Genomic DNA, 24,605 nt, shown 5'->3' with positions numbered 1-24,605 from the left:
AATTTAAAGGACCAAAATTTTTGGACTCAAAGGGTAATTCTGGATACTAAGGCCTCAAGGAAATCCAAGGGCCTTGATCATTGTACCCTGGTCATGTCAATCCTTGCCTCTCAGCAAATGACCTTAGAGCTCACAATGCAAGAAGCAGATCTTTGTTGACCCTTCTATGCTCCCATCTCAGGCCCTTCTGAATCTTATCTGCTTTGTCCATAACCACCCCAGTAACCCCCTTGGTAGATGGATTCAGGATCTGGTACACTCCCTTTGTGGGCTGCATCTGTTATAATGACCCTACCCTTATCCAGCCCCAGGCAAGCCATGTGGTAGTCAGGAGATGCTCCCCTAAGCAGTTTCACAGAGAGGGACCCCCCTACCCCCCCCCCCACACACACACCTCATGAGGCAGGACTGGACAGAGGGTCCAGAGACTCAGGAAAATGAGAACCAGGGGAGGCAGCTGAGGTTTGGGGGGCGAGGACCTAACCGATGCCTCAGAGTCCTCAGAGCCTACGGCCTGTGCACCTGACCAGGCCAAGTCCTCAGGCCCTTACAGCATTCCCTGTTAGAGCATCCATCTCAAAGGCAGGCCTTGCTCACCACTTGCCTTTAGCTGTTAAGGGTCAAAGCTCCCAAAAACCTTCAGATGTAATATGCAGGAGTAGAAGCCCAATTCTATAAAGACCTTTATGAACTTGAGAAAAGATATACTGCTTTCTACCAACCTCTGTTGAGAGATCTGAGATCATTGGTGCAGTTTAGGAGCCTGAGGAAGATGAATGTCAGTGGGAAGTAGGTGTTCAGGAAGGAGCTTGGGAAGAAATGGAAAGAGAGCCAGAAGAAAAAGGGCAAATAAATGGCACAACTCAATTTGGTCGTTGGCTTTTTAAAAAATTATAGCATTTTATTTTTTATATATTTTTTATATATTTTTTAAGCTTTATTGTTGAAAGTATTATATAGGTCCTCCTTTTTCCACCCATTAATCTCTTCCAACCTGCTCCCACAGCCCCAGGCCCTAAACACCCCATTGTCTGTGTCCGTGGGTTATGCATATATGCATACAAGTTAATTGATTGATCTCTTCCCACCCACCCTCCTCTGCCTTCACTCTGAGGTTCAACAGTCTGTTCATGATTCTATGTCTCTAGGTCTTTTTTTTTTTCCTCTGAAATTCTTTTTGTTGTTGTTTTTATCTGTGCAGACATTTCTTTTCTTTTTATTATTTTAAATTCTTTATTGTTGAAAGTATTACATATGTCTCCTTTTCCCTCCATTGACCTCTCCCCAGCCATTCCCCACCCACAACCCATTTCCCTGCTCTCCTACAACCTGTGTCCTTTGGTTAGGATTATATGCATGCACACAAGTCCTTTAGTTATTCTCCCACCCTCTCCTACCTTCCCTCCAAGGCTCAAAGGTCTGTTCCATGCTTCTTTGTCTCTGGATCTATTTTAGTTCATCCATTTGTGTTAATTATATTCCACAAATGAGTGATATCATGTGACATTTATCTTTCACTTATTAAATATATTAATTTTTGGATTGAGTCTTTAGGATTTTCTATGTAAAATATTATGTCATCTGCGAATAATGACAGTTTTACTTCTTTTCCAATTTGGATACCTTTTATTTCTTCTTGTCTGATTGCTAAGGCTAGCAATTCCAATACAATGTGGAATAGGAGTGGTAAAAGTGGGCATCCTGTCTTTTTCCTGTTCTTAGGGGAACTGGTTTTAGTTTTTGACCATTGACTATGATGTTGGTTATAGGTTTGTCATATAAGGCTTTTATTATGTTGAGGTTTGATCCATTAATTCCCACTTTGCTGATAGTTTTTATCAAGAAAGCTGTTGGATTTTGTCAAATGCTTTCTCTGCATCAATTGATATGGTCATAAGGTTTTTATCTTTCAATTTGTTCATGTGCTGTACCACATTTATTGATTTGGGGATATTGTAACAGCCTTGAATCCCTGAATTAAATCCCACTTGGTCATGGTGTATGATCTTTTTACTGTATTATTGGATGTGATTTGCTAATACTTTGTTGAGGACGTTAGCATCTATGTTCTTCAGGGTTATTGGCCTGTATTTCTCTTTCTTTGTGTTGTTTTTTCTGGTTTTGGGATTAGGGTAATGCTGGCTTCATAGAAAGAGCTTGTAAGTGTTCCTTCCCCTTTAACTTTTTGAAATAGTCTGAGGAGGATTGGTGTTACTTCTTCTTTGAATGTTTGGTAAAACTCCCCTGTGAAGCCCTCCAGACCAGGGTTTTTGTGTGCTGGAAGTTTATTGATTACTGCTTCAATTTCATCAGTAGTTATTAGCCTATTCAGGTTTTTTATTCTTCCTGATTGAGTTTTGGAAGATTGTATTTTTCTAGGAATATGTCCATTTCATCTAGGTTGTCCAGTTTGTTGGAATAGAGTTGTTCGTAGTATTTTTTTTTACAATTCTTTGTATTTCTGTGGGGTCAGTTGATACGTCACCTATTTCATTTCTGATTTTGTTTATTTGGATCCTCTCACTTTGTTTCATGGTTAGCCTGGCTAGAGGCTCATCAATGTGGTTAATCCTTTCAAAGAATCAGCTCTTGGTTTCATTGATCTTTTATCGTGTGTGTGTGTGTGTGTGTGTGTGTGTGTGTGTGTGTATGTTTTCTCTATGTCATTTATTTCTACTCTGATCTTTATTATTTCACTAGAGGCCCAGTGCACAAAAATTTGTGCACTCAGGGGGGTGCCTCAGCCTGGCCTGTGTCCTCTGGCAGTCTGGGACCACGTGGAGGATGACCACCTGCTGACTTAGGCCTGCTCCCCATAGGATTGTGCCTAAGCTGGCAGTTAGACATCCCTCTGGCATCCCGGGAGCCCTCAGGGGATGTCCACTTGCCAAGGGGGGGCAGGCCTAAGCTGCAGTCGGACATCCATAGTGATGCTGAGGAGGCGGGGGAGGCTCCAACCACCACCACTGTACTGGCAGCCATCAGCCTGGCTTGTGGCTGAGCAGAGCTCTCCCTGTGGAAGCGCACTGACCACCAGGGGGCAGCTCCTGCATTGAGTGTCTGCCCTCTGGTGGTCAGTGTGTGTCATAGTGACCAGTCATTCTCAGTGGTTCTGCTATTAGGGTCAATTTGCATATTACCCTTTTATTATATAGGATAGAGACCTGGTGCACGGGTAGGGGCTGGCTGGTTTGCCCTGAAGGGTGTCCTGGATCAGGGTGCGGGTCTGCTGGGGTGCCTGGCCAGCCTGGGTAAGGGGCTGATGGCTGTTTGCAGTTAGTCACACCCCCTTCAGGGTAGGGGTTCCCACTGGGGTTCCTGGCCAGCCTGAGTGAGGGGATGATGGTTGTTTGCAGGTTGGTCAACCCCCCCCCCCAGTGGGGACCCTCACCCCATGGAGGTTTGGCCAGCCTGGGTGAGGGGCTCATGGCTGTTTTCAGGCTGGCCACACTCCTTCTAGGGTGGGGGAATCCCCACTAGGGTGTCTGGCCAGTCTGGATGAGGGGCTGAGGGCCATTTTCAGGCTGGCCAAGCCCTCCCAGCGACAGAAACTCCCAGCCTCTCCTTTTTTTCTTTAATTCTGGGATTTATTTACCTTCTATAATTGAAACTTTGTAGCCTTGAGAGGAGCTTAGAGCCAGCCAGGGCAGGCGGGAGGGAAGCTTGGCTTCCTCCATCGCCAGGGCCAACACAGGCCTCCTGCTCACTCCAGCTCCGTGGCCAGGGCTGGCTGAAAGCAGGTATCTGGGATTTATTTACCTCCTATAATTGAAACTTTGTTGCTTTGAGTGGAGCTCAGAGCTGGCCGCGGCAGGTGGGAAGCTTGGTTTCCTCCATCATTGGGGCAACTAAGCCTCTTGCTTGCTCCAGCTCCATGGCTGCTGGCCGCTCATCTTGGTTGGGTTAATTTGCATATGGTCGCACTGATTGGCTGGTGGGCGTGGCTTAATGTGTAGCCAAGGTATGGTAAATTTGCATGTTTGTCTTTTATTAGTGTAGATTCCTTCTACTTACTATGGGCTTTTATTGTTGCTCTCTTTCTAGTTCTTTAAGTGGTAGGGTTAGATACTGTTTTACCAGTTTTTCTTGTTTCTTCAGATAGGCCTCTATTGCTATAAACTTCCCTCTCAAGACTGCTTTCATTGTGTCCCATAGATTTTGCATTGTTGTGTTTTCATTTGCATTTGTTTACAGAATGTTTTTTATTTTGTCTCTGATCTCTTTGGTAATCCATTCATTGTTTAATAGCATGCTATTTAGCATCCAAGTGTTTGATAGTTTTTTATTGTTGTTGATTGCTAATTTTATGCCATTGGAATCTGAGAAGATGCTTATTCTAATTTCAATATTTTTGAACTTGTAGAGACTTAACCTGTGCTCTAATATGTGATCTATCTTTAAAAATGGTCCATGTGCTCTTGAGAAGAAGGTATATTCCCTAGCTTAGGGGTGAAATGTTTTGAAGATGTCAGTTAAGTCCATCTGATCTAGTGAGTCATTTAGGCTTGCTGTTTCTTTGCTGATTTTATGTCCAGAGGATTTATCCAGTGATTTCAATGGGGTATTAAGGTCCCCTACTATGATTTTATTGCTGTTGATCTCTCCCTTGATATCTTCCAGAAGTTTTTATGTATTCGGATGCTTCTGTATTGGGTGCATATATATTTACCAGAGTTAAAATTCTCTTATTGCATCATTCCCTTTAGTATTACGAACTGGCCTTCCTTATCTCTTGTTATGGCCTTCACTTTGAGGTCTATTTTGTCCGATATAAGTATTTTGGGGCATGCAGGAGGCAGCTGACCAAAGATTCTCTCATCGTTGATGTTTCTATCTATGTCTCCTTCTCCCTTGCTCTCTGAAATTAATAAATATATTTTTAAAAAAAGAAGTACAAGTTCTTAGGCTCTACTTCAGAGCTATTGACTCAGAAATCCCAACACTGGCCCCTGGTCTATGTGGCTCATTGGTTAGAGCAGCAGTTCTCAACCTGTGGGTCGCGACCCCTTTGGGGGTTGAACAACCCTTTCACAGGGGTCACCTAAGACCATCGGAAAACACATATATAATTACATATTGTTTTTGTGATTAACCACTATGCTTTAATTATGTTCAATTTGTAACAATGAAAATACATCCTGCATGTAAGATATTTACATTACTAGAGGCCCAGTGCACAAAATTTGTGCACTCGGGGGGGGGGTGCTTCCCTCAGCCCAGCCTGCACCCATTTGCAGTCCAGGACCCCTTGGGGGATGTCCACCTGTTGACTTAGGCCCACTCCCCGGGGGATCAGGCTTAAGCTTGAATTCAGACATCCTTCTGGCAGCCAGGGAACCCTCGGGGGATGTCCGACTAAAGGCTTAGGCCCCCAAGGGTCGGGCCTAAACTGTTAGTTGGACATTCTTAGTGCTGCCACGGATGTGGGAGAAGCTCCTGCCACCACCTCCGCACTGGCCAGCCATGAGCCAGCTTCTCGCTGAGTGGCACTACTCCTCGGTCTGACCTAAACCCTAGAGATTAGTACCTCATTTTACAACTTTGTCTTGGTTTATAGGCAGCAGCAAACTCAGACCACACAGTCGGGTGTGTGAGAAATGTTGCTTTCTTTATTGGTTAGAAACCAAACCTAACTTCAACTTCAGCCCCCATTCTGCCAAGTGAAAAAACGAAAACAAAATATTATTTAACTTAGGTTCCCCACCCCCTTCTCTGGAGTTGTACTTCCATGTCAGACAGTTTATATCTCAGGCAGAGGTGCCAAAGAACCGAGCAGGGTCAAGGACATCTGGACCTCAGTCTTCTGTCTGGGCTGGCCCCCACCCAGCTGCCCCTGACCCTCACCTCAGAGCTCAAGTCCATGCTGATCCCTGGTATAGTCTCCTCATCTGGGCCTTGAGGCCTCTTGAGTCCAATTTGCTCTCTCCCTCCCTCCCTGCCACCTTCTCTCTCTCACACAAAGAGCTATTGGGTTTTCTGGGGTGAGGTCCTCTGACACCTCCTCAGCCCCGTTGCACGGACACCATCCTGGTGCCTTGGTCACGGCCACAAAGCTGTGTGGCTGCTCTCAGACCCCCCGTCTCCTGCTGCCTTAGGGAGTGACTCAGCAGGAGGGGAGGGCACAGTCCTTTTTACATGGCCGCCAACAAACACTCAGTGTTCCTTCCCTCTAGTTCTCCTTCTACTCCTCACCCCAGTCCAGGCACATCTATGTGCAGGGCAGGGGAGGGTGGGAGGCGGGCGTGTCTCTGACCCAGCACACAGGCTTCCAGATCCACTGCTCCCCCAGGAGGTCTTCCACGCTCTGGACCTCGACACCCAGAACCTGCCCCCTCTCAGCTGCAGGTCTTTGCCCACAGTGGTCAAGTCTGTTTAGAGCAGTGGTTTTCAACCTTGGCTGCACATTAGAATCACCTGGGAATCTTTTCAAAATCCTGATTTCTGGGCCTCATCCTCCGGAAATTCTGTTTCTTTGTTACTAATGTTGTGGCTCTACCCCATAACAAAGAAACAGAATTTCCAGAGGATGAGGCCCAGAAATCAGGATTTTAAAAAGATTCCCAGGTGATTCTAATGTGCAGCCAAGGTTGAGAACCACTGGTTTAGAGGCCTGAAGTCAAGAAGTGCCCCTTTGTTCTCTGCTTTCTGGAGGCGGTCAGCGTGGAACATTCCTGCCTGGACTGGGGAGGGGTCTCTGGGTGTTAAGAATACCAGGAGGGGGAGCACAGACTCCTCCTAGAGCTCTGAGATGGGAAAGGCAGCACCCCCTCACCTCTAACCCCAGGACGTTTCTTTAGAAGCAGAAGCCTCATCCTGTGCAGGGGCCTGTGCTGGCTGCCTCAGTTTCTCAGAGACAACGAATTTGGTGAACGTCTTTTCCCCACTGCAGTAGCTGCTTCATTTGTTCGTTCTCGCATTTTTCATTAGCTGCTAAATCGCACCCGTGGCGTGGCTGCAAACCTGTTGTGCCTGACTCAGCCAGTGGGGAGCTATGGGAGCCCTGCAGGAACAGGGGAAGGGGGAGGGGTGCCTGGCCTGCCGGGCTGTCTCAGAGGATGTGGCTTAGGTTAGGCCCTGTCCTTTGGAGACTTTAGGAGGGGAGGCCGTGTCCTCCGCTCCCCACTTTGACTCGGGGGCAGAAGTTCTCCTTGCTCTCTGGCCTCATAACTCAGTGGATCATAGTGGGATGCGGCAGGCAGGCAGGCGGCTCCTGCAACTGCACACAGGCGCTGGCCCGAGGTTTCTGCAGCTGCACACGATGTGGGCAGGCGGCTTCTGCGGGTACACACGGGCGCCGGCCTGCACCCGGGACCGGATCGGGTCATGGGCGGCGGGCAGGCGGCTCCTGTGGCTGTACACAGGCGTGAGCAGGAAGCTTCTGTGGCTGCGCACGCTGTGGGCAGGCAGCTTCTGTGGCTGTACACAGGCGTGGGCAGGCATGGGCAGGCGTGGGTAGGCATGGGCAGGTGTGGGCAGGCGGCTTCTGCTGCCGCACATGGGCATGGGCAGGCGGCTTCTGTGGCTGCACACGCTGTGGGCAGGCGGCTTCTGCGGCAGCACACGGTCGCCGGCCTGCAACCCAGGACCGGATTGGGTCACGGGAAGCAGGCAGGTGGCTTCTGGGGGGTCCGGGGTTGCCACCTGGCCTGCTCCCGGGCCCTCCCACCTTCTGATCGCGGGGCGCAGGCCCTCCTGCCCTCTGATCGCCATGGGGATCTCGGGCCGCAAGCCAGATGCCAGCCCCGGGAGTCCGTGGTTGCGGCCTGGCCTGCGCCCTGGCCCTCCTGCCCTCTGATCGTGGGGTGCAGGCCCTCTTGCCCTCCGATCGCCATGGTGATTGCTGGGCGCAGGCCAGCTGGCAACCCCGCCCCTGGGGGGACTGGGGTTGCTGCCTGGCCTGCTCTGGGGCCCTCCAGCCCTCCGATCACCATGGCGATCTCCAGCCACAGGCCAGCCCCCCCCCCCCCCATTCTGGGGTTGCTGCCTGGCCTGCGCCCTGGCCCTTCTACCCTCCAATCGCCATGGCAATCACTCCAGCAGGCCAGCCGGCAACCCCAGCCCCTGGGGTCGGGGTTGCCACCCGGCTTTCCAATGGCAAACACTGGCTGGGGGGTGGGGAAAGGCAGCCTTTGCCCACCCCCCAGCTCTTGCTTGCCACCTGGGTTGCCGGTCACCATTCTTCAGTCCTTCCCCTTTTGCCTCCCATCATTGGGCATATGCAAATTAGCCACCATCTTAGTTGGCAGTTAATTTGCATATCACCCTGATTACCTAATGGGAAGGGTAGTGAAGTTATGGTTAATTACCATGTTTCTCTTTTATTAGATAGGATGATTCATAACAGTAGCAAAATTACAGTTATGACGTAGCAACGAAAATAATTTTATGGTTGGGAGTCACCACAACATGAGGAACTGTATTAAAGGGTCGTGGCATTAGGAAGGTTGAGAACCACTGGGTTAGAGCATCAGCCCACTTACCAATGGGTCTTGGGTTTGATTCCCAGTCAAGGGTTCATATCTGGGTTGCAGGTTTGAACCCAGGGTTCATATCTGGGTTGCCAGCATGCAGAAGGCAACCAATCAACCTCTCACATCAATGTTTCTCTCTCTCTTTTTTTCTCCTTCCCTCACTCCCTCTATCCCTTCCACTCTCTCTAAAATTGAATGGAAAAATTATCCTTGGTAAAGGATTAACCAAAAAAAATTCTGATGCTGGGCCAGCATTCATAGTTTTACAAGTCCTTTGGTTGATTCTGAATCTCAATAAAGTTTGAGAACCACTTGTTTAAAGCAATGAGGTGAAACTTTGAGCTTCATCTGTGGTAGGACTAGCATTAATTCATTGACTTGAGATTGATTCAGGTAAACTGATCAAGACAGTAGGAACTGGACTGGGACTGGGAATGAGACTAGAATTCTCAAGAGCTTGAGACAAAGGGAAAGACCTCCTTGAGTGGCAACCTTTGGGTGGTAGCAGTATAAAAAATGGATAAGGGAACAAGCTTTTTCCAGAAGGATACAAATGGCACCGTGCATGTGAACTAAAAAAAAAAAACAAAACAAAACAACCAGCCCTAACTGGTTTGGCTCAGTGGATAGAGCATCGGCCTGCAGACTCAAGGGTCCCAGGTTCGATTCCAGTCAAGGGCATGTATCTTGGTTGTGGGCACATCCCCAGTGGGGAGTTTGCAGCAGGCAGCTGATCAATGTTTCTCTCTCATCGATGTTTCTAACTCTCTATCCCTCTCCCTTCCTCTCTGTAAAAAATCAATAAAATATATTAAAAAACAACAACCATGCAAATCAATCATATATTGATTATGGATACATATTTATGTGGTAAAATAAATAGAGCAATGCATGCATATATAACATGCAGAAAGGCACGTAGGGGAAAGATAAAGGCCTTCTCTAGCATAGTGGTTATGTCTTGTGCAGAGGCAGAGAGGAGAATTCAATTGTGGAGAGGCCCTCTTAGTTTTCTACCTCTGGTGTAACAAAATAACAGCAAGATGATGGCTTAAAACAATAAAAATGGAGAAACTAAGATGGCGGCATAGGTAAACACCGGGAAATTGCCGCCTCTCACAACAATTGGAAATTACCGCAAAGGACAGAGCAAACATCATCCAGAACAACAGGAAGGCTGGCTGAGTGTAAATTCTACAACTACAAGGAAAGAAAAGCACGCTGAGAGCCAGAGGCGCTGCAGAGATGAAGTGCAGAGGTACGGCGGCTCACGCATGCGGAAAGGGGGTGGCACCTGAGGACGCGGCTGTCTTTTTGAATCACAAGCTCCCGACTGCTCTGAACTCCGGTTCCGGGAAGTCTCTGGGGACCCAGGACTCATACGGGGAGAAGCTGGTCTGTCCGGCAGCTGGCGGACTTGAAGGCGGCTTTCCCTCAGAGGTGCTTGCAGCAATTAGCGGGTCACTGAGACCCGCGACTCCGGGCGGAGAATCAGCCATAGCTCCTTGATCCGCCCTTTGATTCCCTGAAACCCCGCCCCACCCAGGCTGCGGCAGAGGTTTTTGCATGTGAACGTACCTATCTGCAGCCAAGCCAGGCAGACCCGGAACTTCCAAGAGAAGGCCCAAGGCCCCGCAGCGGCTTGCATTGCTTCACAGCTGAGCCTCTTCGTGGCTCCTGCTGTGTGGCCTCAGGCAGAGGCTGAATTAGCACCTCCTTAGATCCAGGAACCACTGTACCCAGTGGTCAGAGGGGGACCATCCAGATTGCAACTCCTCAGATCCATAAGGGACACACTCAGGGAGCAGACTCAGTGAGCACCAAAGCCCCACTGAAGCAAGTCTTGCCCCAGAAGGGTGTCTTCAGCACATAAGTTCTCCCACTTTAGACACAGCTAATTCTCACAGCCAATTGGCCTGGAGGTCAATTCCTCCCAGTGATCCTACAACAACCAAGGCACCAAGAGTGCACCAAGAGTGTCCACCCCAGGTAACTGGGGAGGCTGAGCTACTGGGCCCTATAGGACACCTGGCACGCAGGGCCACTCTATCAACACAGGGAAGCTGCCAAAATGCGGAGACAAAGAAACAGGTCACAAATGGCAGAAATGGAGGAAAGCAAATGACTGGATATAGAGTTCAAGGCCACATTTATAAGGTTTTTCAAGAATTTTATGGAAACCGCCGATAAATTTAATGAATCCCTCAATAAGTATAGTGAGACCATGGAGGACATGAAAAAGGACCAACTAGAAATTAAGCATACACTGACTGAAATAAAGAATAATTTACAGAGATCCAACAGCAGACAAGAGGATCCCAAGAATCAAGTCAAAGATTTGCAATACAAAGAAACAAAAAATACCCAACCGAAAAAGAAAAAAGAAAAGAGATTCCAAAAATATGAAGATAGTGTAAGGAACCTCTGGGACAACTTCAAGCGTACCAACATCAGAATTATAGGGGTACCAGAAGGAGAGAGAGGGCAAGATATTGAAAACCTTTTTGAAGAAATAATGACAGAAAACTTCCCCTATCTGGTGAAAGAAATGGACTTACAAGTCCAGGAAGCACAGAGAACCCCAAACAAAAGGAATCCAAAGAGGACCACACCAAGACACATCATAATTAAAATGCCAAGAGCAAAAGATAAAGAGAGAATCTTAAAAGCAGCAAGAGGAAGACAGTCAGTTACCTACAAGGGAGTACCCATATGACTGTCAGCTGATTTCTCAACAGAAACCATGCAGGCCAGAAGAGACTGGCAAGAAATATTCAAAGTGATGAATAGCAAGAACCTGCAACCAAGATTACTTTATCCAGCAAAGCTATCATTCAGAATAGAAGGTCAGATAAAGAGCTTCACGGATAAGAAAAAGCTAAAGGAGTTCATCACCACCAAACCAGCATTATATGAAATGCTGAAAGGTATTCTTTAAGAAGAGGAAGAAGAAAAAGGAACTCTTACCATTTGCCACAGCATGGATGGAACTGGAGAGCGGATAAATACCACATGATCTCACTCATTTGTGGAATATAATGAACAACATAAACTGATGAACAAGGACTGATCCAGAGACGGAGAGGCATTGATTGGACTGTCGGGCCTTGGAGGGAAGGTAGGGGAGGGTGGGGGTAAGGGGGAAAGATCAACCAAAGGACTTGTATGCAAGCATATAGGCCTAATCAATGGACATGGACAACGGGGGGGTGAGGGCATGAGCGGAGGGGGGGGGGAGGTAGAGGGTAACGTGGGGACAAGGACACATATGTAATATCTTAATCAATAAAAAATATATTAAAAAAATAAAATAAAAATGTATACCCTTAAAGTTCTGGAGGCTGATTCTGACAGTTTTAGAGGTCTGGAGTTCTGACTTCAGAAAGAAGTCAAGCTTAAAATAGCCACTCTCCCTCTGAAGGTCTAGGGAGAATACTTGCCTCTTTCAGATGCTGGTGGCTCCAAGAATTCTTGGTTTGTGGCACCATAATGCAAATCTCAGCTTCCATTTTCATATAACCTTCCCTGTGTCTGTGTATTAATTCTTCCTTTCCTTTTTTTTATAATTACAACAGTCATTGTCACCCTAAATCCAAGATGATTTCATCTTCCATTCTTTAGACTAATATATGCAAAGTCCCTGTTTCCAAATAAGGTCACATTTATAGGTACAAGAGATTAGGATTTGAAAATTTATTTTTTGGAAGATGTGATTTAATCCACTACAGATACACAGTGGGGCTCAAATGTATTTGTAATGTTGTATTCCTTTGGTTGGGTGGTGGGTACATGGATATATTATTCTTTGTACTATAAGCTGTTTGTGTAGGCCTGAAACATTTCCCAATTTAAAATGACAAGAAAAAGAGAGAAAAAGGGTCTAATACCTGGAAGCTATTTAAGGAAAATGAAGTCATGGTTTACCAGAGTAGAAGATCAGATAACAGTAAAGACCAGGGATTTCACAGTAGAAGACTATTTCTACATGTAGGTAAGGCTGCCTAGGTACTCCCTAGCTCATATTAATACCTCTTTCTTTCATGTCCTATGGTAGCACATCTCATTTTCTAACTAATATTACAATTATTTACACATGTGTATCTTCACCAGTTTGGGCACTCTACAGACTGTGATATTATGAATAATTTCAACCTTAAAAGGTTTTATTTCTCCCTATTTCCCAAACCATCAAGTACTCTGTTTCACCCCTTTATTGGTGCTCAATTGATATCCATTTAAATGAAGTAAATACAATGCATCCATAATCCTTTTTTCTCACCAGTGTTAGCATTTTAAAATGTGTTTTCATGTGGTAGTCCTTATGGCTAGAACCACATGGTGAGACTGAAGGTAGAGGGACCTTAATTACCATTTTTCATATAGAAGGGCAAGGTAAGTAGACAGCTATTCATGTAGTGCCATTTGAAGGCCCTCAATTATTTTCTGATTGGTTACTGTTTTATGCTGTACCAATTGTTAAATATAGCATTTCTCTCACACTCTATCAAGAGGGGCTCTTATCCTGAACTCCATGTTTGGAGATTGTCTTTGGCTCCTTTTCCTTTATGCCCTTCCCACGGGGTCAAGAGCCCAGTGTGTGGGGCCAGAGGGATATGTGCACACGCAGAGTCCTAGCCCCCTCCAGATCATCCTTGAGATCCTGGAATGCCTGAACTCTTTATCCAAATACCCCCAAATAAACTTCCATCACCAGCATGGTCTCCATTGGGTGTGTTTTTACTCTGCTGGTGGTTATGGGGTGGTTGTACCTGAGGAACAAGTTATGAATGGGCTGGAGTACCCACATGCACACACATGAGCCTCCAAAGGTGAAAGACAGAATTCAGGGTTGGAAGAAGAGGACTGGCTAGTACTTAAGGCCTAATCTGGGGCCATGAGCTGGGAGGAGTGGTGGTAGTTCTTTTCACACTGAAGAAACAAAAAATAGGGCAGTCTAGGGATTTTAACTTACACCTGACCTATTAGGTCATTTAAAGATACATTTGTCATGAAAAGAAATGTAACATCTCTGAACTATGGGTCTGGACCTGGGAATGGGAACAAGGCTGAACTTTTCACAGAGTGATAATCTTGCCTTAGGAACTTGACATTCAATGAAAGGGGACAGTAGTTTCAGGTCTTCTTGGCTTGACTCTACCAGTGTGGAGCCTTTTACAAAATTTTGGCCCCAATATTCTTAGCTGTGCTGAAATGTAATTTTGCAGCCTGGCAAGGAAGTGAAACCCATTAGTCTGAGTACTGGGTGGAGTCAGCTGGACTGGTTCTTAAAGAAAGTACTTGGTTGGGTAGGCTTTCCCCCTGGCTGGGACACATATTAGGCAAGAACAGAGGGACTCATAACTAGGCTTTTGAGGCCATATGAGGCTCAAAGATGTCAGGGCAGCACATGAACTTTGCAGCTTTACAATATATGCCCATTGACTGGGGAAAAGTGGTGAAAAGAAAATGCCTGGCTTTTCATGTGAGGCTATTTGTATAGTAGAACAGTCAGTAGGTGAGAAATTGTGCCTGGCTGAAAAAGCTGGTTCTGATGTTGCTATGGGCTAAGCAGGAAAAACCACCTACATTGAGTAGTGAAGACCATTGCCAGAACCTTACAGCACTTTTCCGTCATCACAGTTTTACATGAGGCACCCATAACAGATGAGGCTGAGAACAAAGTAAGCTTCTTAATCAATCAAATTCAAACACAATGTCCTGCTAGCAAAGAGGAAATATTGTTTAGTGATAGATGGCTTTTGGGAAGAGAAAATCTACTAAAGAATGAAACTAGCTTATTGACTTAAAGGTATAAAATCCTTAAAGGGAGCACATTCAAAGGAAATAAAAGCTGTTAAAACAAAGTAGAATTGGATGTGATATGGATAATAATTTGATCACATCAACACCAAGAGCAGGAGAAAAGCCTAACAAATATCTCAAAAGCTAGTAGTTATGAAATGACATAGCAACACATAAAGCAAAATAGAAAGTTAGAAGATAATCTTTCCTCTAAAAGTCCCCTGAAAACTACATTGTTGGGTCCATATTCTCCTGTCTTCAACTTTTTTTCACCATTGAATAAACATGACACATTAGTATCAGACTCTCCAGGACAGACTATGGAAACTAAAGAGATAGTAAATCCACTTGATATGGGACAAGTAGATATGAGATCATTACCAAAATTACTGAATCAACTAATAGAGCAGTTTATTCAAATTGAGTGGTTCAAGTGAGGCTATCTATAATAATAAAAGGGTAATATGCTAATTAGACTGGATGTCTTCCAGATGTCATTCCAGACATCCTTCCTGACAAAGCTGGGGCTGGAGGGAAGCCAGAAGGATCCCGGGTGCCTTCTGGCAGCTGAAGGAGGGAAACCCGGGTCCCGGGTGCCAGAGGGAAGCCAGTGCCAGCAGGCGGGGGAAGGAAGGCCTACTCTTGCATGAATTTTAGTGTATCGGGCCTCTAGTCTATATATATAAAAGCCTAATATGCAAATTTCCCCCTCAGGAGTCCAACCAGCAGACACGGAGTTCAATCGCTTGCTATGACACGTGCTGAACACCAGGGGGTGGCATGGAATGAAGGAAGCCCTGGCCGGCACCTGGAAGCCGGCTGCTGGGGAAGGAAGGCCCTGGTCAGCAGTCAGATGGCCCCAATTGGCCCTGAACACTGGCCAGGCCTGGGGACCTTACCCATGCACAAATTTCATGCACTGGGCCTCTAGTTGATAAATAATAGTTTGAAGAAGCAAGAAAAAATTCATTGGGATATCCCATCCTTGAAGTACTGATAACTCTAGTTAGTACTTATCCATCAGATCATGTATAGGTCACTTGTAAATAAGACTGAAAAATATTTGGCCCCAATTATTTCATGACAATTGTTCTATTACTCACAGAACAATTAAATAAGTAATCTGCTTTTTCATTATAACAAGAAACACATCAGAATTCTTTCTTCTTTTAGATCTGTATAAAACACTAGTCCATTGAGTCTAAATGAGATAGATAGAAGATGCAGCACCTATCTAGTCCTTTCTAAGACATTATTTGTCAGATTTATCTGAGAGTAAGACTGAAGTTCAGAAAATTCTTGAAAACAGTTTCTGAGATGTATGAGAGCATTCCTTTTACTGCTCCTAAAGATGATATATGCAGATAATTTAATGAACATATTAGAATCTAAAAACAAATCATCAGGCACTGGCCTTTCTGTGAACACAAGAAAACTATACAAAAGACTTTAATATCCTTGGAAGAGATCTGTCAAAAATTATAATAATTGACAACTCACCACAAGCTTTTGATGATCAGCTTTTTAATTAAATCCCTATAGAAAGTCAGTTTTAGAAAAAATGTCAATGAATTCCTAATATTGATTTCATTTCTGGAGAAGCTTGTAGAACTGAATAAAGATGTTCAACCTCACATCAGAGAAAGATTTTTGCTTGCATCATTTTCTGGCCTCAGGTTACATCTGAAGATTTGTAAAATCACTGAAGGAAGAGAGAATGCAGGGCCCTTTTAGACTAAGATAAAAATATCATCATCATTATTAAAAATGTTATATTTTGTACTCTATCTTGATTTTCTTATTTTTGGTAGCTAGTAATAATCAATTGTTACAAAAAGAGACTTTATCTGTCTTAGACTGACTACATAGAGTAAGTAGGCTAAAACAGAATAATATTTAGAACTCCAGTGAAATTTTTTGTGTACAGGACATCTGTAAGTTATAAAGAATTATATTTCTACCACAAGTAGTTTTGACCTGCAGTCCCACAAGATTTTGTAATTAAAAAAATGATTAGCCGAAACCGGTTTGGCTCAGTGGATAGAGCATCGGCCTGCGGACTGAAAGGTCCCAGGTTCGATTCCGGTCAAGGGCATGTACCTGGGTTGCAGAAACATCCCCGGTGGGGGATGTGCAGGAGGCGACTGATCGATGGTTCTCTTTCATCGATGTTTCTGACTCTCTACCTCTCTCTTTTCCTCTCTGTAAAAAATCAATAAAATATATTTTAAAAAAAAAGATTAAAATGGGCTTGTATTTTTTTGCTGTTTGCTGTTCTAAGTGGGTTTAATACAACTTTGATGTTATTTTTAAGAGTCTCATCTCAATATAAATTGCCAGTAAAATTTGTTTTTATTCTCCTTTTTAAGGTTTATAACCATTTTACATTTTGTATCTGTATTAGGTTAAAATTTAATTATTTATTCCTTTTAAATGGAGAATTTCATAATTTCTAGGAAATAATCATTTTTAAATTTTTTATTAAACATTAAAATGCTATTCTCTTACTTTTTCTGCTATTTGTTGCATATTTGTTTTAAAATAATCTCTACTTTCAGTCTATTTTAATTTCACTTAGAAATATATGCATTTATATTTTGTTTCCTTAATGTTCTATTGTAGGTGTGATATTTTTAAAAATGAAGAGACTGTGTAGATAAGAATATATGAATAATACTTAAAAATTTAAAACATTAAGATTACAATTATTACAAATGATAATATCTTGCAATGACAAACAGAATTTTTTTAAAAATATATTTTTATTGATTTCAGAAAGGAAGGGAGAGGGAGTGAGAGATAGAAACATCAATGATGAGAATCATTGATTTGGTCCTTCCCACCCACCCCCTACTGAGGATCAAACCCACAAACCAAGTATGTGCCCCAAGCAGGAATCTTAGTTCACAGGTTGATGCTCAACCACTGAGCCACACCAGAGATATAATGGGTAAAGGTATACCAAAGACTTCACTGTGCTCACAGATCTTTAAGGAGAATGAGTTTGGCCACCTTTTTTCCTTGATTTGCTTACTATAGCCTTTAGTTTTCTCTAGTAATGAAGTATTCAGCACAGTAACTCAATATTTGTAGTTATTTTGCATGGTCTTGTAGTACCTCTGTTATATCCTTGGTTATCATCAACTTAAAACTCTGGTAACCAATGCAATAGTATGCAGTTATAAAAAAGAAGGAACTCTTACCCTTTGCAACAGCATGGATGGACCTGAAGATTATGATGCTAAGCAAAATAAGGCAGTCAGGAAAAGACAAGTACCAGAAAAGACAAGTACCATATGACCTCACTAATATGTTGAATCTAACGAACAAAATAAGCTGATAAACAAAATAGAACCAGAGGCATGGATACATGAAACAGACTTATAAATGTCAGAGGGGATGAAGGTGGGAGGGGACTGGATAAAGGAAGGTGAAGGAATTAGCTAAAGAACATATAGGCATAGCCCAAGGACACAGACAATAGTGTGTGGAGAGCAAAGGGAAGGGTGTGGGGAAGTGGAGGATGGCAAAGGGAAGAAATATAGGGGACATCTGCAATACTTTCAACAATAAAAATTTAAATAATAAAAGTACTCTGTGTAATAATTCTGGTAACTGACAGTAGCTGTACATAATTATGTGCCATAATAGACATTCAAGCCAACAATACAGTTAATATGTTGTCACAGTGGTTTTCTATGCTATATGAAAGCAGTCTTTAAGGCTCAATTCACCAACAAATCTACCATAAGAGATTGATGTTTTTATAGTAATATGTGGGAACCAAGATGGCGGCATAGGTTAACGCCAGAGTTTGCTGCTTTGAACAACTACTTCAAAAGTGAAACCAAAAAACGGAAGGGACATCACCCAGAACCACAGGAACGCTGGCTGAGTGGAAGTCCTACAACTAGGAGGAAAGAGAAACGCATACGGACACTCAGAGGAGGCACAGTGCTGAAGTCAAATTCTGAGGTGCGGAGTGCGCGGAGCAGGCTGGCGGCGGAGGGCGCGGTTGGCGTTTTCAATCGGGAGGGAGTCGCAGACTCTGAGCTCCAGATCCGGGCGAGTCTCTAGGGACCCAGACTCAAACGGGAGAAGTGGGTCTGTCTGGCTTCGGTCAGAGCGAGTGCAGCTTTCTCTCTGAGCTTTGCAGCGGGTGCTGGGACTCAGAGAGGCAGAGCCCCTGGGGACAGGACTGAGAGCCGCCATAACTGCTCTCTCCGGCCCACCCTGTTGATCCTGTGCGACCCACCCCACCCAAGCCCTGCACACAGGCATTTGTCAGATAGCCTCAGGCAAAGGCTAGATTAGCACCTCCCTAGAGGACAGAAGTTCTCTCACTGCTGACACAGCTGATTCTCATAGCCACTTGGCCTGGAGGTCAAACCCTCCCTGGAATTAGCTACAACAATCAAGATTTAACTATAAGACTGTGAACAAAGACCACTAGGGGGTGCACCAAGGAAGCATAACAAAATGCGGAGACAAAGAAACAGGACAAAATTGTCAATGGAAGATATAGAGTTCAGAACCACACTTTTAAGGTCTCTCAAGAACTGTTTAGAAGCCGCCTATAAACTTAATGAGATCTACAAGAAAACTAATGAGACCCTCGATCTTATATTGGGGAACCAACTAGAAATTAAGAATACACGGACTGAAATAACGAATATTATACAGACTCCCGACAGAAGACCAGAGGAGCGCAAGAATCAAGTCAATGATTTGAAATGCGAGGAAGCAAAAAACACCCAACCGGAAAAGCAAAATGAAAAAAGAATCCAAAAATGCGAGGATAGTGTAAGGAGCCTCTGGGACAGCTTCAAGCGTACCAACATCAGAATTATAGGGGTGCCAGAAGATGAGAGAGAGCAAGATATTGAAAACCTATTTGAAGAAATAATGACAGAAAACTTCCCCCACCTGGTGAAAGAAATGGACTTACAGGTCCAAGAAGCGCAGAGAACCCCAAACAAAAGGAATCCAAAGAGGACCACACCAAGACACATCATAATTAAAATGCCAAGAGCAAAAGATAAAGAGAGAATCTTAAAAACAGCAAGAGAAAGAAACTCAGTTACCTACAAGGGAATACCCATACGACTGTCAGCTGATTTCTCAACAGAAACTTTGCAGGCCAGAAGGGAGTGGCAAGAAATATTCAAAGTGATGAATACCAAGAACCTACAACCAAGATTACTTTATCCAGCAAAGCTATCATTCAAAATTGAAGGTCAGATAAAGAGCTTCACAGACAAGGAAAAGCTAAAGGAGTTCATCACCACCAAACCAGGATTATATGAAATGCTGAAAGGTATCCTTTAAGAAGAGGAAGAGGAAGAAAAAGGTAAAGATACAAATTATGAACAACAAATATGCATCTATCAACAAGTGAATCTAAGAATCAAGTGAATAAATAATCTGATGAACAGAATGAACTGTTGATTATAATAGAATCAGGGACTTAGAAAGGGAATGGACTGACTATTCCTGGGGGGGAAAGGGGTGTGGGAGATGCGGGAAGAGACTGGACAAAAATCGTGCACCTATGGATGAGGACAGTGGGTGGGGAGTGAGGGCGGAGGGTGGGGCGGGAACTGGGAGGAGGGGAGTTATGGGGGGGAAAAAAAGAGGAACAAATGTAATAATCTGAACAATAAAGATTTAATTAAAAAAATTAAAAAATAAAAAATAAAAATAAATAAATAAAAAATAAATAAAATAAATATAGTAATATGTGATCTTCTTTTGGGAAGGCATTTTTATGGAAGGTATAAAATGTAAAACTTAGCATGCTTTGCCTGTCAACTGCATTAACTTATCACAGACTCAGACTGTTTTTGTGCAAAGAATGTCAAAGAATGATCCTTTTCTATAAAGAAAACTTTAATATTTTCTATGCTTGCTAAGAAAGTACAGTATTAGAAATTAAATGCGAACATTGATAATTGAGAAGTTAATTCATTTTTATGTATATTACTTGTTTAGTAGTACAACTTGTGCAGTTTACATTCTAGATGCAGCTTAATTTTCAAATGAATCCTTAAAACAAGTAAAACATTTTACTTTGCAGTATCTATACTAATAAAAGCCTAGGTGGCCCTGGCGTCCTTGCGCGACACCCTTATGTCATCACAAGATCGTTACCACAAGATGGCCAGCAGGGGAGGGCAGTTGGAGATGAACAGGCCTGCAAGAGCGTGCCAAGGTTCTTGTCCCAGCATCAAGAAGTGTTCAGCAATCTGGAGAATGCTGTGCTTTTGTTGTGCCCAGATTTCATGATTCCCAAGAACCCACAGGGAGCCAGCGAGTCCGATGCAAAAGCAAAGAGTCATTCATTTCAAACCTAGGTTTGGCTCCCCTGCCACACTCACCGATGCAATGGTAAGCTCCAGTGGCCGAGAGAGAGAAAACTCTGTGTGGAGAGAGGTTTTATAGGGGTTTGGGGTAAGGGGAGGAGAAAGGACTGTGGGCCCTGCCGATTGGCCAGGCGCGAGTCGGTGTCTCATTACACAGGATGTGGTCATAGTGATGGCGTGCACTTCCCTTGACTATCTTCCGGGAAGAAGCTTGCTGAGCACCTGGCCAAGTTAATATGGAGGGCATAGCCCTTACCCTGGGGCAAGGTGGAGGGCGTAGTCCTCACCCTTTCATTCCCCCCTTGTCTTGGAACTTCCGGCTCAATCATGAGACGGACTGCATTTCTATTCCACCGTTGCTAGAGGCCCATACTGGGCACACAGAACTATCAACTGAACTATCCCTATAAGCTTAACAAATGGCCTGGTGGAAGGGAAAGAACAACTTCTATTGAAACAGGATTTTTCTTCTTAAAATTCCTCCATGGCTATCAAAAAAGCCAAATCAAGATTCCTGATGTTTGCATAAACACAACAAGAATGGTAACTGACTACCTTTGCTGGAATTTCATGGTTGAACCTTAATGTGCCCCGTAGGGCCAGGAAGCCAAGCCATCCAGCTGCCATCAGGCCTGCCTGCAGTATCTGCTGAGTTAGGTGAATCCCTCACCTGTAGCAACTCCACCTGAGCCCACGCTCCAGGCTTTAAGGCCCATCTCAGTAGCCCTCCTACTCGTTGCAGCCCAGAGTGTGTGTGGGTTCTGCAGGGATACAGAGGCATCTTTACTGCTCCCCTTCTACTCTTACCAACCGCCAGCGATGGTAGGGCATCAGCCTGACGCTCCAGCGCCAGCCATCTTCAGGGCTCCCAAGCAGGATACCAGGCTTTCTTCGTGGCATTCTTAGTGGCTTCAAGTCTTTAGAGCTCAGATAGGGCTCTTCAAAACATGATACTCCAGTCAAAGTTTTCCGTTAATAAAACCACTATTAGGAACCAGTCTTACTGAATCTATGCAAAGAAACGTACTTATTTAGCATTGCCAGATTTCGGAGGAATTACATAAGGAGAAAAACATACTGATCTACTCTAAGATTTTCTGACTTTCCTTGCTAATTCCTTTTCATGGATTTAAAACAAAACAGTAACTGTTGGCATAAAACCTTCTTTCTATGCATAACCATGCCTCAGACCTTCTATTCTAAACAGGCTTTTTCCAGCTTTACTACCCCTGACATGGCATGGTGACTCAGGCCTGCAAGACAGTATTACAGGCTGCCAACTGTTAGCTGTCTCTCAAAAGAGACCAAAACCTGATGGGCACCCTTCCCTGCCCAGTTGGGCACCTGCCCTCTTGGCAGCTAGGCACCCTTTACTTTTGGGGGTCACCCCACACAGTCCCCTTTCAGGATAACCAACATACATTCAAACCTGCAAAAGAATCAAAGGTTAATATAACATATCAATACAATGAAACATAATATTGGCATCATGGCTGCTTCAGGCAGCCAAATCTTCTGCTACCAAACATGTGATCCTATAAATTGTCCTTGTCTCTTTGGAGCCATGTCCATGAAGATGCCAGCATTATCTAAATGTATTACACAGTATTGTGGGGGCTCCTGGTGACAGGAGTGATCGCGAGTCATGTTACTGGCATCAGGCAGGTCGAGCACGCTGTAGCTTGAGCTTGAGCGGGTTGCATTGATCTCGATCGATGCTCCATTTGGTGATGAAGTCTTTCCGGATGGACCCAGGTCGCGACGCTGTCTACCTTGAGAGCGGTGGAGGTCGTCAGCACCACAATGTAGGGATCCTTCCAACGTGGCCCTAGGGTCTCCCGGCGGTGCCTTCTGACGTAGACCCAATCTCCTGGTCTGTGCTGATGAGGAGTTGGGGTTGGGCTGGTCTCATAGATGGCGCGGAGGCGTGGCCAAATGTCCTCGTGTGCCCTCTGGAGCCCTCTCAAGGAAAGAGATTGTTAAAGAAAAGCCACCCAGTCCTCGCCAGTCTCCGAGTCAGACAGATTCCTCCTCTCTTGGAGAACTTCAAAGTCCTGATGGCTTCTAGGTAACCCTGTTTATCAGTTACAGCAGCAACAGGTACCAAACCCTTTCAGTACATTTGACCAGCTTCATTCCTGCTCACCTTTACAGATTCTAAGGCCTATTGTCTTCCTTTAACCAGCAAGCCAAATGACACTGGCCTGTATTATTTAATTCAGCACAGGCAGGGGGAAGGGCCCATGAAATCTCTGCCCTGAGGAACTGTGAGCCCCACCCTTAAATGTCCCAATCAGACTAGAAAAGCCACACATACCTTTTAAATCTACCCCAGAATTCCAAAATCCCAACCTAGCACAGAATATACTTCCACACTTACATGAACAAATAATTATACCCAAGTAGACATACAAACATCAAATAAACATCCAACTTACACCCTTTCAGTGAGCAGACAGGAACAGATGTGGAGGCCTCCCTTTCCCACATCCCAGGACAGGACTTTTGACCTATGTCTCATCCAGATAGAAGCGGTACTCATATTGAACAAGGAAATCAAGACTAAATAGACACGATAACTAGATACATTCCCCATTAAGAACTTCGAGGTGCATGCCACATTTATACCACAAAATACCAACAAATCAGTTTCAGTTGTGTCGAGATACAGAACAAGTCCCTGAACAGAGGCAGTAGAAAACTGCCTAGGAATGCTTCTTTTCTACCTTTTTAAAAGATAGGCCAGATCCGAACCCTTAGCCAGTCCGAGCTTTGACTTCCCTCCAGAAGTCCCAGAGACGGTGAATACCATCTAGAAGCCATTCCTCCAGATACAGGACAAGTACCTTAGAGATTCTTGATAATCTACATCAGTAATCCATTCACACAATCCCCCAAAAGTTAAAGAAGAAGGAAAGAACCATTCAATGTCCTTCAAGAGGATTTCGGCGAAACAACAAAATCGACAGATTTAACACATTGGAAAACCAAGGCCAGAAGTACCCTCAGACGTTTCAGGGGTACCAAGGAAGGAGAAGTTAGGCCACGTCCAGCCCTTTTCACAATCCACCATCAGTGACAAGTCCCAGTTCACTGGTTTACCATTCATTTAATATTTCTTTTTCCTCCTATCATACCAAGGCCATGCTTTCCATGCATACCAAGGTAGCTAGAACTTTTAAACCACAGTTTCTACCTGAAATAATTGTACTTTACTTTAGAAATTGGGTTACTGCTATCCTGGCATAGCTGCTAAATTTCAAAATGGTCACAATTTTCCTGCTGGGGAATTCAAGAAGCAAACCCATAACTATTAAGGCCAAAACAGTCTCGGGTTTTTATTCTGTACACAGCAAAAGGTCAAGTTCAGTTCAAAACTATGCACACTCGTTTTTAAACTGGCCTTTTCCTTTACATGTGCACAGAAATCCTGGATGCATTTATGAATTTGTAAAAGCTTTTCAATTCTCTATCTACAAGCCCTTTAAGAAATACAAGCTCTATTGTCGGCCCTTATAAAGCCAACTGCTCAAAACATTGGTCTATCATATCACTAAAATTATATTAAGATTGTGATTGCTAATTTAGTATTAAATAAATCTGAGAGGCAGCACACTTTCTGCCCCATCTGCATTTCCTTAGTAAAACTCTGCCTTAAAACTCCACCCCTGAAATCCCATCCTGCCTCCGTGAGCAGACATTCCTTTTGTGATTGACTAAGTCAGAGGGAGGGGCCTGCTGTTCCAAGATGGTGGCCCCCAGGGGCACGGCATGCCATGCGGCCAACATGGCGGCTGCCAAGTCAGGCAGCTCAACATTGTGGCGGTCTAAACTGTTCTCTGACAGAAAAGATGATTTCCTCATTCTCGCAATAAACAAGGGAAGAGCAAACCAAAACCCCTAAAAGATAGATGGCCAACATTATATTGCAAAACTTTTTAAAATCTTAGGTAGCAAATTAAATACGCTA

The 24,605-nt window shown here is 44.3% G+C and overlaps 1 pseudogene; it reads left to right on the top strand.

Moving 5' to 3' along the window:
- The first annotated feature begins 15,335 nt into the window (after positions 1–15,335).
- On the top strand, positions 15,336–16,007 carry LOC118653410 (annotated as a pseudogene).
- The last annotated feature ends 8,598 nt before the right edge of the window (positions 16,008–24,605 follow it).

This window comes from Myotis myotis, unplaced genomic scaffold (genome assembly GCF_014108235.1).
Source record: "Myotis myotis isolate mMyoMyo1 unplaced genomic scaffold, mMyoMyo1.p scaffold_m19_p_4, whole genome shotgun sequence".
Taxonomy (NCBI): domain Eukaryota; kingdom Metazoa; phylum Chordata; class Mammalia; order Chiroptera; family Vespertilionidae; genus Myotis; species Myotis myotis.
Note: the sequence above shows the minus strand (reverse complement) of the source record. Positions and strands in the feature narration are given on the sequence as shown.